The sequence below is a fragment of the Helianthus annuus genome, chromosome 17 (assembly GCF_002127325.2).
Source record: "Helianthus annuus cultivar XRQ/B chromosome 17, HanXRQr2.0-SUNRISE, whole genome shotgun sequence".
NCBI classification, from domain to species: Eukaryota; Viridiplantae; Streptophyta; class Magnoliopsida; order Asterales; family Asteraceae; genus Helianthus; species Helianthus annuus.
In genome coordinates this window covers 186,825,535-186,837,999 of record NC_035449.2, presented here as the reverse complement: position 1 = coordinate 186,837,999, position 12,465 = coordinate 186,825,535, and the positions used below count along the sequence as shown (strand labels likewise).

At 35.2% G+C, this 12,465-nt stretch overlaps 1 long non-coding RNA gene across 1 annotated transcript; it reads left to right on the top strand.

Moving 5' to 3' along the window:
* The first annotated feature begins 6,258 nt into the window (after positions 1-6,258).
* LOC110873295 lies at positions 6,259-12,414 on the top strand. Its single transcript, XR_002555021.2, has 3 exons — positions 6,259-6,644; positions 8,116-8,790; positions 9,598-12,414. It is a non-coding gene; the product is annotated as an uncharacterized LOC110873295 (long non-coding RNA).
* The last annotated feature ends 51 nt before the right edge of the window (positions 12,415-12,465 follow it).

Genomic DNA, 12,465 nt, shown 5'->3' with positions numbered 1-12,465 from the left:
GAACTAGATCCCCTACTTTAGATGACCTGTGTTCACTTAGAGGAAAAGGAACTCTATGTTGTTTGGCTTTGTGACAGATGTCACAAGGCTTGATGTCATTTGACTCAGTTTTAATTTGTAAGACTTTCAACACTTGTTCAGCTGGGTGATCCAGCCTTGAGTGCCAGAGCTTTATATTTTCAGTTTTACTTAAACAAGAAAAAATAGTGCCTAGAGGGTTACCATAAAAGTACAAACCCTCAGTTTGTCTACCAGTCACCAGGGTTTTCTTTGTGCAGGAATCCTGAATGTAACAAGTATTTTCATCAAAAATAACCCTAAGCTTGTTGTCCTTAGCTAACTTATAAACAGAAATAAGATTCACATAGTACTCTGGCACAACAAAAACATCTTTTAAAATCACAGAATCTGACAACTTAAAGGGCCCAATTTTAGTGACTTTTGCATTTGTCCCATTTGGATGTTTAATGGTAATATTATATTCAGACACATCAACTAAGGGGCTGTTTGGTAGCCTCTTAATGACCATTCAGATGTTACCTCTTAATGGTTTAAAACCTCTGAATGAATAAGAGGTAACCTCAAGTCTGAATGGTTAAGAGGTAACCTCTGAATGGTAAATCATCACATGGCACATTCTTCTACCTTCTCATTGGTAAAATTCTTAATGGTTCCATTAAGAGGTAGCGTCTTATGACCATTCAGAGGCTACCAAACAGCCCCTAAGTTGACCATATGCTGGTTTGCACCAGAGTCAATGATCCAATTCAGATTCTGTGTTGAAGGCCCCATAGAGTTAAAACAGAAAAAAATTTTATAGTCTCCTAGAGCAGAGAAGGAGTTAAAGCATTTACCTCCTACATTGGACTCTTCAGTTTTATTTTCATTCAGCAAGTCTAGCAGCTTAGAAAACTGATCAGCATATAGAGTGTTCAAGGAACTAGCACTTTTGTCACTCAAAGAATTATTCACAGATAGACTATTGTTGCTATTAGTAGAATTATTAGACTTAGACCATTGACCATTTTGATTTGGTTTTTGTCTATAATTGGTAGGGTAGCCATGAAGCTCATAACATTTATCAACAGTATGCCCAATTTTGTTGCAATGAGTACACTTAAGATTAGGATTAGGGCCCTTGTTAAACCTTTTTTTATTGTCATTGAAGTTATTTATTTTAGCAGCAAAACCAACATTAGGAGCTTTGGACTCAGTATTTGATCCTCTATGAGACTCTTCCCTAGAAATGATAGAGAAGACAGTTTTGATGGTTGGTAGAGGATCCCTGGTTAAAAGATTAGTCCTAACAGGTTGATAAATATCATCAAGGCCCATCAGGAATTGCATAAGTTTAATTAACTGATTGAATTCATTAAATTTAGTGGAAGCATTGCAAGTACAAGAGGGCAGTTGTAGCATGGCATCAAATTGTTTCCACATTGTGTTAATCTTATGATAATACTCAGAGACACTAGCACCATTTTGACTCACATATTTGATTTTTTGAAACAGACCAAACACAACAGAACCATCAACTTTATCAGTCTTTTAAATCATCCCATACTTCAGACGCAAGCCTAGAATAGACTTGTCCAACATATAATCCCTCAGAAACAGAGTTCAAAATCCATGTTAACACAATTGAATTACATATATCCCATTGACTAGCTAGAACATCATCAGTTTTAGATTTAACACAAGTACCATCAATAAAGCCTAGTTTGTTTTTAGCCATTAGAGCCAACTTCATAGCATTTGACCAAACCACGTAATTTTCAGTTCCTTTTAAATTAATACTCACAATAGTAAGACCACTGGAATCACTAGCATGCAGATAAAGAGGATCACTAGCATCAAGCTTACTAACCAAAGTAACAGATGAATCAGATTTATCAGGCATATTTGGCAGATAAACACAAAAAGGTTAAAAACGCAACCAGCAAATCACAAAGGACCGGCGAAGCCTGGACAGAGGTCCGATCAGAGGTTCGTCACTCAAGGTGCCTCCGCAGACGTAATCCAAGGAGCCACAACACAACTGACCAACTAAATGCAACAGAGTGAACCCTCTCTGTGTCCCAAAAACAAACCGGTCTTGCCTAAAACCCGGTATCAAGATGCCTAGACACAAACAGACAAAATGATGCAGAGTGAAAATAAAAAGGAGAGATGGAACGAACTCACAGCGGGTGCAAAATCTCCGGCAAATCAGGCTTGTAACCTTCACTTAGGGTTACAAGTTTCTGATTAGGAAAACCAAGAACACAATCTATTGGTTTGCCCTAAAGAGGGACCAACTAGAGTCTTCTTCAAGAGAAATACAAAAGCCCCAAAAATTAGTGCTTCGACCTTCAAGAGCAGATCCGTCTCCAGGAAGTCAAAAAAGGCTTCGGAAACAGAAGAGAGCCACAAACCCTAGAACTTAGGGTTTCACGAACAGCGGCAAGACCAGAATCAGAGCAGCGGAAGAACACCAGAGCACCGGTTTAACCTCGGAGCTCTGATACCATGTCAGAACTCAAGGGTTGAAACCACAAACACAGTTTTATTATAAATCTCAGCAACCAGATACAAGCAATAGACAACCAGTCAACACAGATTGTAATACAAGTAAAGATCTCCAGTAGGATGATCTGTATAAGATGAAAGCAAACCCTAGTCTCACGAATGAACGTGTGAGGAGAGGGAATCAAGACAGAATGATATAAGATGAGAGCGAGTGAAGTAAGGAGCTCGAATAAGCAGCACACCAAACACCCTCCTTTTATAAGGGCCAAGCCCTAAGGGGCCACCGAGAAACATGGGAGCCCAAAGATATCAACAGCTAAGCCCAAGGGCAGCAACAGCTTGGCACAACGGCTATGAGCCCAATGACAGCAAAGCAAACCTCACTAACAATAAACATGGAAATAATTAGAGAAGGAAGTGAATCAAGAGAAAAAGGAAATGAGCATTTAAACTGTATAAATAGTATTTTTAACAATTGTGAGGGGTGTTGACATTACATTGTTGGTTGCTTGAAGGTAAGAGAAACTTGATTAGGTAGGCCCGGTTTTTAAAAAAACTATAGCATCTTGATTGGTCAGTGTTTTCAACGTTGTAAGTTTTACGAAACTGTTGTGCCTGGTGACTTTGTAGCATGCTTTTGACTTTGTTGGAAGTTTGCGTTTTTGTTAAGTGTTTAAGTTGGACATGTTGCCTGAGATTTTGCTTAGGGACAAGTAAAAGGTTAAGTATGAGTATGTTTAATATGCTTAGAATTATACATATTTTTCGTATAGAGTTCCCTATATTTTTAGTTGATTGTGTACGGTTTTCCATATTTTTTATACTGATTTGGTTGAATTATGAATTTGTAGGAACATGTGAAAAAACCGGTCAATTTCACGAAGAAATCAGGAAGATTATACGAGATTATGAAGTGTTGCACTGAAGAAATCAAGAAAAAAAACTAGTTTTGCATTTTTTAGGGCTCTTGCGGACTGCAAGAATATAGGTCTTACGGTCGGAAAGCTTTGTTGGTGAATAAAAAAATAAAATGAGCCCGAGGAGCCTTGCATGACCCTTGAGGAGATTCTAGGACGATCATGTATTCGTCTAGGGTTTGGGAGAACTCGCACACCAGACGACTTGAGGAGATTCTAGGACGATCGTAAGGCATTTTTTAGCAGATTAAAGGTCAAAGAAGCGTTGGGATCGAGTTTCAAGCATTTCCGGTTCGATATTACATTGTTTATTCGTATATTTTACATTAGAATCATGTTTTGCTTTGAACTCAGACCTAATCATGCTTTGAATACGAACATTATGAGTAGCTAAACGTTATGTACTACCTAGATTAGATGAATTGAACGATATGTGATGTTGAATGATTGCGTTTTTTGATTGAAAGTGTTATTTACGTGTTTATACCTAGTTACTGAATCTGATTGTCTTAAATAGATGCTTTTTGATCTTGTGAATGTTTGTGGTTTAATGATTTAGGAAGATAAAAATATACCCTAGATTGGCAAACTTATTGAATCTCTTTATTCATTAAGGTTTCGGGTTAGATCTTGTGTTTAGTGATAAAACAAGTCAAACAATCATAAAAATCAACTAGTATAGGTTTGTGAATCCCTTCCTTTGATTCAAAAGATAATTCGAAAGTGCTAGGTTATTAGCTAAACATTGAGTAATAGTCGGGTGATTGATAGCTCGGGTTCGGTTATTTAGTCGTGTCTAGGGTTTCCTAGGGTTTCAATCAACTAGGTGTATTCAGCTTCGTGATTTGAGGATTGTGACACCATAGTTGTCATATATTTTATAAACGCGGGATTTGGTATCGATAGGTTGAGCCGGTCCATTTTAGGACTTCGACACTTTGTCCCACCTTTGTGCACGACTCATCATCCTTAGCGGGTAGATTAGGGTCTTCAATCAGATATCATGGCCAGGTTAACATTGCTTTAGTTTAAGGAGTTGAAATCTATGTAGTCCTTTTCTCACATCTGATCTTAGATCCATTTTCCGCGTTTGTCTGTCTGTTGTGTTCGGTATTGCCTTATTGAGTTGTCTGTATGAAATTTCCGTTTACTGTTTTCAAAATTAATTAGGTTATTAGAAAATCACAAAATTCCATGTTAAAATTAGCTAGGTTTTTTTTATAGAGGTTAAGTATCGAAATTTCGCCCATAGTGTCCACAGATTGATATCCGGTCTTGCCATCTACACTAAACTGCGACCAATGCAATTGCCAATTGTTTGTGGTTTAGTTAGCGATTCCATTTTAAAACTTGTTTCGAAATATATACACTTTTCACACATCAAAAGGAAAAAGAGATCGAGTATACTCACAGTTTGCAAAGCTTTCCACAAATGTGAGTTGATTTAGTCTTAAAGGTTTAGGAACACCGAGATTACCCTACATTGGGGAAACGAAGGCGTGTGAGTCAATGGCAGTTGAGTATGAGTTAGAGTCAGGAATTAATATGAAAGTGTGTATACAATAAAATACATGAAAGTTATCTTGCTAAAACACTTAAATTGGACACCACGTTTATGTGTCTTTCATGGGCACAAATTCACCCATTGGAAGTCCAATTATAAGGAATTTTAACTTAAGATAATATTTACCATAACTCTTGGCATCTAACCATGAATTGGTTAGTGTCGGGAGATTGGTTTTAGAATTATATTTTAGTTATGTATTATAGTCATGTTAGTAGTCTGGAATAAACAGAATTATTTATTTGTTAGAATGTATACGGGTCAAAGGTTAGTTCCTTTAGACATGAATCATTACTTAAGAATAGATCCGCTAGATTAAGCGTAGATTGGAATAAATGTGGTTTACGCCTATCCGAGTGCAATGACTCTTTGGATAAAGGTAATTAACCAAACATTCTGTTTTGAAGTGATTTTGAAGTAATTAGATGATGCGTGTCAGTGTGTATATGTTTTAAATGTATATTTTAAGCCCTTTTTACACTTTTAGCCAAGTTTTAAATTTATAAAACACGATATTTACTAACACTAAACACACATATGGGTAAGTGCACCCATCATGGACGTAGTATAGTGTTGGTAAGATACCGAGGTCGTCCAAGGACACAAGAGCTTTTAGTACCGGTTTATCCTCAACGTCTAATCAAATCAAAATGTTAGAAAAAAGATTTTTAAACTAAGAAAATAAAACTAACTAAATGCTGAAAAATAAAATAAAAATAAAAACAGATAGACAAGTCAGCACACTTCCTGCCCATTAGAGAGACCTTCAGCTCTGACATGCTAGCCCAATTGTACGTAGATAAGATTGTGGCCTTGCATGGTGTGCCAGTATCTATTATCTCAGATCGGGATACTAGATACACATCTCATTTCTGGAAGAGTTTCCAACAGTCTCTGGGCACTCAATTGAATTTCAGTACGGCTTACCACCCTCAGACGGATGGGCAGAGTGAGCGTACCATTCAGACATTGGAAGACATGCTGTGAGCATGTGTGATTGATCTAGGAGGAAGTTGGGACAGGCATTTACCGTTAGTCGAATTCTCCTACAATAATAGCTACCATACTAGCATTAAGGCTGCGCCTTTCGAGGCACTATATGGTAGAAAGTGCAGAACTGTAACACCCCGAAAACAAATTTGATAGTCAAACCACGTTAATATTAATGAACGGGTAAAATACCGTTAGTGGTAAAATTAACCAGGTGAATATTAGGATTTAAACAAATAATCCTAATATTAATTAAAAGGAGAATAAATGCTTTAAAAAAATAAGTTTATAAGAAGCCCGAGTTAACGGAAGTTAAAATAAAACGGGTTATAACTCTCGGGACCCACTAAGTAACTAGGAATATCAACCTAGTTAGTTAAGTGTTTTAAAATAATGAAGGAACTTGATATAGTAACCTTTTTATAACTTTTAGAAACTAGAGGGACTAAAAGGGTTAAGTGAGAAAATAATTATTATTAAAACAAAAATTAAAAACCCAAAACACACACTTGGTGTGTGTTCTGGTCGTAGATTACACAGGGGGCGAACAAGGTTTCTTCAACCAAACCCTAACTAGCTAAAAATCAAGCAATTGGAAGGCTAAATCAGTCCCAAATCGAAATCCAAGCTTATTTTAGTGATCACCTAAGCGAAGGGATCACAAGGTATGTTAAATTTCATCTTTTGGTTACATCTTAGAATTTTGATGAACATGAGAAATCAAAATCTGAACTTGATTGATTGATATTTAGATGAAATTAGTAATGAAAACATGTCTAGGAGTAAACCTTAGTCAATAACTTGTTGAATTAGTGATGAAAATTATGAAATTGATAATTACCCATACATGAGTTAAGTGGGTGTTGTAATTATGTGATGAACACTGAATTTCAATGTTGAAATAGTGTAGAATTGATGTTATGATACAAGTCTTGGTATTGATTATGAATGCTAGAAATAAGGGTTTGATTTAATGACTGAAACTTGGTTAAAAAGATTAGCCATGAACTAAATAAGAGGTATAGAAATCGTGCCCGCTAGGTGCTTGTTAAAATGCCTAAACGAATGTTTATATGTTGAAATTTTGAAAGAAAACGTAATTGGCTAATTTGACTAATTTCGTGTGATATGGAATATTACGGGTTTTAAATATGATGGTGTATGAGAATCACCAAATAGAACTTGCATATATGTTAATTTTAGTTCTAGTTCTTAATTTGACAAAGATGAAGTTAAGAAGATGGTAAAATTAGGATTCATATGATGACTTCTTGAAATAGATGATGTTTTTGACATCTCTTAGTCTACAATCACTGTGTTATAGGTTTCTAACCATTACCAAGAGTTTAATAAGGGTTATAGCCATGGAAATGGGTTGCATTTGATGGTTTGGGTCGAATTTGAAAGGACCCTAAACATGATTTCCGTAGCTTTTTATATGGATTTTGACTAATCTTAAAAAAATCATATAAAATCAACCGTATATCCGATTTGGGTGTTCTATACCTTTTCGGAAAGCTTACGAAGTAAATTTTTACTGTTTTCAATCATAAGAAACAAATGTGGTTGTTAAATAGGTCAAAAATGTGAATTAAAACAGCTGTTCAGAAAACTTAAAAGCTGATTGAAAAATGAAAATATAGTTGCTGTGCTGATTTTATAAAAATCATATAAAATCATAGAAAATTCGTTAGAAGGTGTACCTTATATGCTTGCGAAGGTATTGAAGTTTTCTACGATCCATTTTTGAACATGTTAATCTAGTTCGGACTTTAAATGGGTCATAATGGTCGATTACAACAGCTGAATAGAAAATCGCTGCACATTAATAATGTTATAATTAATCCAGAAAAAGACATATCATTGCGTATACTTGTTTAGTCATTAAGTATTTATTGTTAGGAACAAATAACACTTTATATGACATGCTTAAAGTGTTCAAAATCACTTACTAACTAGTTTGTATAAGTAACTTGACTAATGGGTCAAACGGTTAGTGAATGGAAAGAATTATGAAAAAAAAAATAGTTGTTGAATAAATAACATACTTTGATGAATAAGTGTGTGAATCCATAAGGTGTGATGGTCATGTTAATGGTTGACTAATCTAATCGTCTTGTGGATATGATATGGTAGTTTGACTCTGACAAGCTTGGTAGGAGCTTGGAAATGAACGGGTCAAATGGATACAAGTTCAAGTATGAAGCTCACAAGGATGCAAGGTAAGTAAAGCTTACACCCAATTTAAATGTACGTGTTTATTTTATAGGTGATAAATATGACAATGGATTATGTTTAAAAAAAATGGGTTCCGACATGAACCGAAATGAGTCGGAATAAATAAAAACTATCAAAACCATGGTTAATGGTAAAAAGAGGCAAAATGGTAATTTAGTCATGAATTGACTAAGAATTTATAAGTTTTCTTAAAGTTACCTAATAGCGTAACTAGAAATGGGAAAAAGGGGTAAAAAGGGTAATTTAGTCACGTGATGACTAAATATAAGTTGAGATTAAATGGATACCCACGGCGTAAGCCGAAATGGGTTAAATATGTAAGAAAAAGGAAATTTTGTGGTAAAATCCGGAATGGGTAGTTAAAAACCATGCTTTGAAACAAATGCGAATGTTTGGTCATATAGGCCAAATGGGTCAAATGGTGGTGATAACACCATTTGACAATATTGACTAACGTTGGTTGTTAAGTTGTATGTTCACAGGAGTGAACCGGAAATGGATAATTGCGTCGCTATAAAGTAACGGCTAATAAAAGCAAGGTATAAAACGAGTTTATATATTGACCCGAGCCAGGTACGCATAAACAAGCTTTTAGTTAAACGTACGATTCTTGGTCAATTAATTAGCGAAAGTCCTTCATTGTAAAATGAAGGATTAAAATTGACCAAAAAGCCCTCGTTGGGTAAAGCGGGCAAACGAACCCTAGAGATTGTTTAGGAACTTGTATTATGATTATGTAACCCTTTTGATACGCATAAGAATATAGGCATAAACTTTCGTGGGTCAAATGCCTAAGAATTGGTCTTTTTAGTAAAATGACTAACCGAAAAATAATACTCGGGATAATCGGTTTATTGTATTAATTCACCACAAAAATAGTTGTGGTGAAACATAAGTAGACATCTTAAATGTAAAAATGTGAAGTACGAAAAGAGATGAGTGAAATTGATGCTTAAATGCATAAAAACCGTTAAACGGGTCAAAATAAAGCAAGTGATTAAGATTGGCTAAGTGTTGGAAAGTTTCAAAATAAACCGGTGAATGTAAACACGAATACAAACCTTGTAATGGAAGCGAAAATGCTAATTTTTGGCAAGCCCGGAATGGGTAAAAACGATAAGCAATGAATATTGTTAATAAACTTGTAGTATGATGTTAAAAGTAACGGGTCAAATAATCACACAAAGGATTTTTAAGTCGTTTGCTTATAAATCAGATTTTTATGCAAACCGAGGTGATAAACGGATTCGTAATTTAATTACGGAAGCGTGTAAAAAAAAAGAATTACGCGAAACGGACTTGTAGATAAAAAGTATGGAACTTGTTTATACTTGTTTTTAAGTTATCAAAACTAACCATTAAGTTGGTTTTTGATGTTAGGTGAATGTAGCTACCATCCGGGTGTCGATCAAGCAATGAAGTGAACCGAACACTATGCAGTTACAAGCTTCCGCACATAGTTTCGTCGTTATTTTTAAACGACGAACTCAATTAATTACGTTGTATTTTTCTTTAATTGTAAAAGTTTTAATAAACCTGTATTTTTCAATATATGTGTATCCATAATTACATATTTATTTTCGTAAACCATACGGAAACTGTTAAATAATAGCAAGGGTCTTACAAGTTGGTAATCAGAGCTCCAGGTTAAAAGAATAAAGTGTTCGGTTCGAGGCTTGATCGCAAATCTGGTAAGTAGATGTATATAGTAATGGTTTAGTATGATTAAAGTGTTGTAATAACACATAGGATTATCGTGTAATACACGTTACACCAATTAAATCGATCAAGGATCGATATAGTTAATGAAATTACGTGCGTTGACACGTATAGTAGAAAAGCCTTGTATTATGATACGGGCATTTATTGAAGTCGACATTACTAATCCTTGTAAATGTTTTAATTGAAGGATACTTACATCTGAGGATGGCGAGAGTGTAACAAATTTCGGATATGACGGAGAAACGGTCCGAGTATGACAAGCAGAGCATGCTCGCCAAGGACAAAAAATCGCGTAACAATCGCGAACCAGGTTAACGGCAAGGAAAGCCCGTCGGGGCAAGCATTACCAGGTGCACGTTTTACATTTAATCGCACAAATAGTAATATGCAACAAACACGTAGAGAATGACGGTTGCATATGTAGGATAAAACTTGGAAAAACCGAATAGGATATCTATTTAGAATGATGTTTCCAAGAAAAATCAAATAGAAACATGTGTTATTCACGATTGTGAATAACGAGACAATAATAGAGTTAGTTTATGTGGAAACTTGGACGGGAGTAATTATCCAAGTGAATAATTCTCAATATTATACTATTGAGAAAAGTAGCGATCACATTTACGAATGTGATTACATAATAGTTTGATAAAAAAAAGGAAGAAAACATTCTATATGTTAAAGGGCAAAACAAGTAAAACTAATGATTGTCGTTTATCAATTAAATAAAGTTTTACGGAATGAAATCAAAGATATAGAAATAAATAGAGGCGTTACTAACATAGGGCGTGATGTGAAAATTATAAAAGGTCATGCGTGTCATGTGTTGACCGCTTACTCTGGCCAAGTAAGTAGTGAACACATAATACCATGAACTTCATATGATGGACACATTTACGTCCGATGTAATAAGGACGGGTTGAATGGGACAATTTAAAAAAAAAGTACCCAAATGAATAAAATAAGCAAAATGTTTGATAATAAACGTAAACGCAAGTCGGATGACGGAAGCGTATTACGTTAGAATAACGAGCCCGAGAGAAGGGACAAGGATCAAAGTAAATGAAAATACAGACCGATTAATAGGAATGCTAAGGCATAGGGATAAAAGTTTGACTGTCGCAAGTGGTGAAATTCACACGGACAAGTTAGACGAATTAAATAAAGAATAAAGAACTTGATTGAATAAAAGTGATGAATTTCGCTAAGACAACCAAATAAATTAAAACGAAGTCTTAATACATACCGGGATGGTTGCCTTGATAGTGATTCGGTAAAATACCCGATATATGGGTAGGATTTTGAAAGTATGCGTAAACCAAGGGACGGGAACGCGAAATAGAAAGTCAAAAGACTCGGATTATGAGTCATGACTAAAAGACGATGAGAAATTGCAAACATAAATTTTGATAACTATGTTCAACTATTTTAAAGTTGAACAGGTCGAATAAAGGATGAAGTTTGACGTTCATAAGTGATGAAATCTCACACGAATAAGTCAAACGGGATAAATAAAGTATAAAAACTTGGTAGTACAAGTAAGCGCAAACCAAATGATGGAAGCGCGAAATATTAATGAACCTATGTGATGGGTCGTAAAGAAGTATAGGTATGAACCGGGTAACGGTAAGTGTAGGACAAACCGACATGTAAATGACGTTAGAAGTCATAAAGTCGGAAAGATAATTCGAAAGAAAACAAATGTAGCCTTAGACTACGGTCAAGGAAAAAATGAAATACAAAAGCAAAAATAAATGATTCTAAACATAAAAAGGGTACCTTGACGCCATAGATATACATACAGTTGAATAAATACTCGAATAAAAGATGATCTACGGGATCATCATAACCTTTGGGATTATAAGTAATGTTAAGGTCTATGGGACCAAAAAGACCTTCGGGTCACAAATAGAAAGAAACGAATTGTCGGGTGCTCACCTTAAAGAGGTAAAAAGGTGAAAATCTAAATAAATAGCCTACGAGGCTAAGTGAAAGAATCAACGGGTCATTTGGGTTAAGCGTAGGAACTAGTTATGATTCCCAACATCAAATAATAATGGAAAGGAATAAATCCTCAGATATAAATTCTTAAATACAAGTAAACACGTATAAGGTCGGAGATGGCAATACGGTATACCCAGGTGATGGGGTATAAGGTAACCGGTGACTAAGAAGTCTAACCGCCAAATTAAATAATCAACAAAGATAACGGATACAAGCTGAAAGTAACGGCCCACTAGGCCTCACACATGAAAGACGTATGCGTCAAAATAAATGAGAACTTTGGACCGAAAGAAACGGGTGCCTTGAAAATGAAACTTGGTTCGTTTGATTAAACCAATGAACTACGTAAATAAGGTTTCGGGGACGAAACCTCTTTAAGGGGGGTAGACTTGTAACACCCCGAAAACAAATTTGATAGTCAAACCACGTTAATATTAATGAACGGGTAAAATACCGTTAGTGGTAAAATTAACCAGGTGAATATTAGGATTTAAACAAATAATCCTAATATTAATTAAAAGG